The sequence below is a fragment of the Colobus angolensis genome, unplaced genomic scaffold, assembly GCF_000951035.1.
Source record: "Colobus angolensis palliatus isolate OR3802 unplaced genomic scaffold, Cang.pa_1.0 Scaffold94, whole genome shotgun sequence".
Lineage (NCBI taxonomy): Eukaryota > Metazoa > Chordata > Mammalia > Primates > Cercopithecidae > Colobus > Colobus angolensis.
Window position 1 is genome coordinate 2,402,515 of NW_012123376.1, and position 6,029 is coordinate 2,408,543.

Consider the following 6,029-nt stretch of genomic DNA (forward strand, 5'->3'; position numbering starts at 1 on the left):
GGGAGGTCTCATCATCAGCATCACAATGGGCAGTGTTTTGAGCCAATTGCTGTTCATGTGATGACAAAAGCTGTAATGGTACCAGGCTGTGGGGAACACCCTGTGAATGCTCAAATGAACTGTGTGTGCATGGGTCACACAGAAATACTCTTCTAGATGTTGATTTATAGATGAAGTGCGTAAAAGTTGTGCCTAAGAGCAATGCGAGTTCTTCTTGTGTAAACTTTACAACTTTGGAGAAGGGCAATTTGACAATAAGTATGAAAAAGGCTAAAATGTAAATAACTTTGAAAATGATAGATAATTCCTCTTCTAGGAAAGGTGTATATGTGTGTGTGTATATATATATCTGTATGTGTGTATATATATACATGCCTGGCCCGCCATACACACATACAGGTATATATATACACACACATATATCTTTATATATAAAATTGGGCCAGGCATGGTGGCTCACAGCTATAATCCCAGCCCTTTGGGAGGCTAAGGTGGGAGGATTGCTTGAGGCCAGGAGCTGGAGACCAGCTTGAGCAACATAGTGAGACCCCTATCTCTACAAAAATGTTTAAAATGAATCAGGCATGGTGATGTATGCAGGTAGTCCCAGCTACTTGGAAGGTTAAGGCTGAGGTAGGAGGATTACTTGAGCCCAGAAGTTCAAGGTTACTGTGAGCTATGATCACACCACTGCACTCCAGCCTGGGTGACAGAGCAAGACCCTGTCTCAAATAATAATAATTAATTCAAATAAAAATAAAATTGGAAATAACCTAGGTTAGGTGTCCAACAATAGGGGAGTAGTTAAGCAATACATCCATACCATGGCTACTGTTATGCCACCAAAAAGTTGAGTAGTTGGAAAAAAAGGGGGAAAATTCATATTATTAAGGAATATTTAGTGACACAGGAAAACATTCATGCTATGTGTAGTGAAAGAAAGGAGTTTTATCAATATGTACCCACAAAGATGAAAAGAAAATACCAAACATGGATGTGTTTTGGTGGCGTTCATTGGATGGTTAAATTGTAGGTCACTGCTGGGCACGGTGGCTCACGCCTATAATCCCAAAGGGAGGCCAACATGGGTGGATCACCTGAGGTCAAGAGTTCAAAACCAGCCTGGCCAACATGGGGAAAACCCATCCCTACTGAAAATACAAAAATTAGCCGGGCATGGTGATGTGCGCCTGTAATCCCAGCTATTCAGGAGACTGAGACAGGAGAATCACTTGAACCCGGGAGGCAGAGGTTGCAGTGAGCCGAGATTGCGCTACTGTACTCCATCCTGGGCGATAGAGCAAGACTCCATCTAAAAAAAAAAAAAAAAAAAAATTATGGGTCGTTATTCACTTCTGGATACTTTTCAGTATTTTCTAGATTTTCTACAATTGCTATGTATTCCATTTGTAATCAGAATAAATATTTTAAATGAAAACATAAATATTACCTTCCTACAGCTAAGAGGTAATTGGAACTATAGTAGGTGATGATCAAATGATTTTCCATTTGAAGCCAGTAAAGTGTAGCTACAACTTGCCAATACTCTGTACTGGGAAAACATGTAAGCTTTCTTAACCAAGCTGCTAGGTTTTCAGGAATTTCACTGCAGAATGAAGAAGCTGAAGAGAGATTACAAAGGGGAGTCTGAAGTTCAAAAGGGATAATATAGGGAATGTCTGAAATGTAAATATGCTTTAATTCATTTCCTAAGTGATCAGCAAGACTTCCTCTACAATTATTTATACTCTGTTATTTTGGGTATCTCATTTTACTTTGTTGCTCTGTTTTCTCATATTAAATAAAATAGGCTGTTCACACGATTTTGACAAAATGCATACTCTTAAAACCAGGCGAAGTTTATATGCATCTTTAAAGAGGTGTTTGTGTTTGGTTTTTTAAATTCTAAAATACTCACATAGAAGATTTGGCATGAAATAGTTTCAAATGGGATGTTATCTTTCTCTTTGTCTCTTTTTTTTTTTTTTTTTTTGAGACAGGGTCTTGCTCTGTTGCTTAGGCTGGAGTGCAGTGATGCAAACATGGCTTTTACTGCAGCTCCAACCTCCTGGGTTCAAGTGATCTTCCCACCTCAGCTTCTCCAGTAGGTGGGGCCACAGGCCCCACCATGTCAAACTAAATTTTTTAATTTTTTGTAGAAATGGGGTTTCTCCATGTGGCCCAGGATGGTCTCGAGCTTCTGCACTCAAGCAATCCTCCTGCCTCAGCCTCTCAAAGTTCTGAGATTACAGGCTTGAGCCACCATGCCCAGCTCATACTATTGCTTCTCTAAGAGCCTTGTTCTCTTTTCTGGAACATAAAGTTGTTCAAAAGTTATACCCAAATTTGGTTACTGAGATTTTCAGAAATTAAAGTGGAGGGAGGGTGGGGGTGTTTGTCTACGAACATGATATTTAAAACATATTCTAGAGGCACAGCAAGATGGCTCACACCTGATCCCAATGCTTTGAAAGGCTGAAGTGGGAGGATTGCTTAAAGCCAGGAGTTCAAGACCAGCCTGGGCAACATAGCAAGACCCCAGTCTCTGCAACGAGTAAAAAGAAGAAACTAGCCAGGTGTGGTGGCACACACCTGTAGTCCCAGCTACTTGGGAAGCTGAGGCAAGAGGATTGTTTGAACTCAGGAGTTTGAGGTTACAGTGAGCCATGATTATGCCACTGCATTCCAGCCTGGGCAACAGAGTAAGGCCTTGTTTCAAAAACAAAACATTTTCTATTAAAAATTCAGTAGACAGCTGAATTCCTAAGGACCCACCCCCTAGCTCCCCACTGTCGTGACCACAACTCACACATAAAACATACACATACGCCAGTCTTTATTCTAAATTATTCTGCAGATTGGTACCTGCAAATATTTTTTGAACACTCTGTGTTCAGCAGTGTTCTGTGCAGAGCACTGTTGCAGGTCTTAGAAATACAAAGATGAATAAGATATAGTCCCTGCCCTAAGCACTGTAAGCATCACCTGATAGGTAACCTCACTTCTCAGATACATTTCATTGCTTTCCTCGGTGAGGAAGGAAGTTCAAACTCCTTAGCCTGGGACCTTGTGTTGACCCCAGCCTATCTTCCCAACTTTGTATCTCACTATCCCTCCCGTGCTCTTCTCCCATGAACCTTAGGCTCTAACCATATGGATTATTTGTAATTTCCCAAAAGCCCCTCGGGTTTCCTCCAACTCTAATGCCTTTCTTTGAGTACATATGTCATTGATATGATTTGGCTGTGTCTCCACCTTAATCTCATCTTGAATTGTAGCTCCCATAATTTCCACGTGTTGTGGGAGAAACCTGGTAGGAGATAATTGAATCATGGGAACGGGTCTTTCCCATGCTGTTTTTGTAATAGTGAATAAGTCTCATGAGGTCTGATGGTTTTATAAAGGGGAGCTCCCCCTCACGAGTTCTCTCTTGCCCGCCAACCATGTAATAAGTCCCTTTGCTCCTCCTTAATCTTCTGCCATGACTGTGAGGCCTCCCCAGCCATGTGGAATTTTGAGTCCATTAAACCTTTTTCCTTTATCAATTACCCAGTCTCAGGCTGGGCATGGTGACTCACGCCCATAATTCCAGCACTTTGGGAGGCCGAGGCGGGTGGATCACTTGAGGCCAGGGGTTTAAGACCAACCTGGCAAACTTGGCAAAACCCCGTCTCTACTGAAAGTACAAAAATTAGCTAGGCGTGTGGTGGCATGCACCTTTGGTCCCAGCTACTCCGGAGGCTGAAGGAGAATTGCTTGAGCCCGGGAGGCAGAGGCTGCAGTGAACCGAAGTCCTACCACTGCATTCCAACCTGGGAGACAGAGTGAGACCATATATACCACAAGGCCCGGCTGTAAGCCTACCTTTCTCCCAGGGTCACACCAGCTCCCCCAGAAATAATTATCCTCTCTGTTGGTTTCTTCTCTTTCCCTTTGTATCCCCAGTAAAGCACTTCTCACCATCTGCCTTATGCCTGTTGCCCCCAACAAGTCAAGTGGCCCTGTAGGGAACAAATGATCTTATCTTTGTGCTCCTCCTGATGCTTCGTAGGGTCCCACACAAAATAGGCAATCAACACTTGGTGAAGCCTATCTTATTCATAATAGACATAAGAGGTAAAATTAAAAATAAAAGTTTGTGGCCGGGCACGGTGGTTCAAGCCTGTAATCCCAGCACTTTGGGAGGCCGAGGCGGGCGGATCACGAGATCAGGAGATCGAGACCATCCTGGCTAACATGGTGAAACCCCGTCTTTACTAAAAAATACAAAAAAAACCCAGCCGGGCGAGGTGGCCGGCGCCTGTCGTCCCAGCTACTCGGGAGGCTGAGGCAGGAGGATGGCATAAACCCGGGAGGCGGAGTTTGCAGTGAGCCGAGATCCGGCCACCGCATTCCAGCCTGGGCGACAGAGCGAGGCTCCGTCTCAAAAAATAATAATAATGATAATAATAATAAATAAATAAAAGTTTGAGGTTAGGCACAATGGCTCATGCCTCTGATCCCAGCATTTTGGGAGGCCCAGGTGGGAGGATTGCTTGAACTCAAAAGTTCAAGACCAGCCTGGGCAGTATAGCGAGACCCCCATCTCTCCAAAATAAAAATAAATACATAAATTAGCTGGATTGGTGGCATTTGCCTGTTGTCCCAGCTACTCAGGAGGCTGACGTTGGGAGGATGGCTTGAGTTCGGGAGGCCAGGGCTTCAGGGAGCTGTGACGATCACACCCCTGCACTCCAGCCTGGGGGACAGAACAAGACCCTGTTTCAAAGTAAATAAATTAAAAATAAAAGTTTGATAGAATGTCAACTAGCAATGTAGAAGAAATAGTAGACTTAGAAAAATGGCTCATGCCTATAATCCAGCACTTTGGGAGGCTGAGGCGGGCAGATCACAAGGTCAGGCGATCAAGACCATCCTGGCCAACATGGTGACACCCTGTCTCTACTAAAAATACAAAAATTAGCTGGTCGTGGTGGTGTGTGCCTGTAATCCCAGCTAATTGGGAGGCTGAGGCAGGAGAATCATTTGAACCAGAGAATCGGAGGTTGTAGTGAACCGAGATGGCACCACTGCACTCCAGCCTGGCGACAGAGCAAGACCCTATCTCAAAAAAAGAAAAGAAAAGAAAAGAAAAAGAAAAATCACCATTTTGCAACCATCATAGTATTAATTCAGGCAAGAATCAATGGATACCAAAATGACTGGATGAAATTCAGAAGAGGAACAGGCTATATTTACATAGTCTTAAGGTATTTCCCCCATAGATGAGGTATTAATTTCAATGGAAACAAATAGTAACAATGGAAGAGCCTGGCCTACACTACCTTAAACAAATGATCAAAATCAATATCACCATCAATACCACAAACTGGCTGGGTGCGGTAGTTCATGTCTGTAATCTTAATGCTTTGAGAGGCTGAGGCAGGAGGATTGCTTGAGCCGAGGAGTTCAAGACCAGCCTGGGCAACATGCCGAGACCTCATCTCTACAAAAAATAAACCAAAAAAAGAAATTGCCAGGTATGGTAGTGCGCACCTGTAGTCCGAGCTACTTGGGAGGCTAAGGCAGGAGGTTCGCTTAAGCCCAGAAGTTCAAGGCTGCGGTGAGCTTAGATCATACCATTGCACTCTTGCCTAGGCAACAGAGTGAAACACTATCTCTCTAATGAAAGTTTTTTTTAAAAAGGACGAACTGCGTTTGTCCTTGTCACATTATGAGTTTGCCACATTATGAGTTTCCCAATGTGAACTGAGAAGGATGCAAAATCAATATCCTGATGTGAACTGAGAAATAATGAGGAATTTATGTACATAAATTTCTAAAAAAAAAAAATGCATAACCTGAATCTAATCATGAGGAGAGACAAGACAAACCCCAGTTGAGGAACATTCTATGAAAGAGTGGCCTCCACCCTTCGAAAAAAATGTGGATGTTGGCCAGGCACGGTGGCTCATGCCTGTAATCCCAGCACTTTGGGAGGCCGAGACGGGCGGATCACGAGGTCAGGAGATCGAGACCATCCTGGCTAA

General features: G+C 43.5%; 1 pseudogene; it reads right to left on the bottom strand.

Moving 5' to 3' along the window:
• The window catches only part of LOC105504660, a 32,966-nt pseudogene that overhangs the window by 4,042 nt on the left and 22,895 nt on the right, over positions 1-6,029 (bottom strand).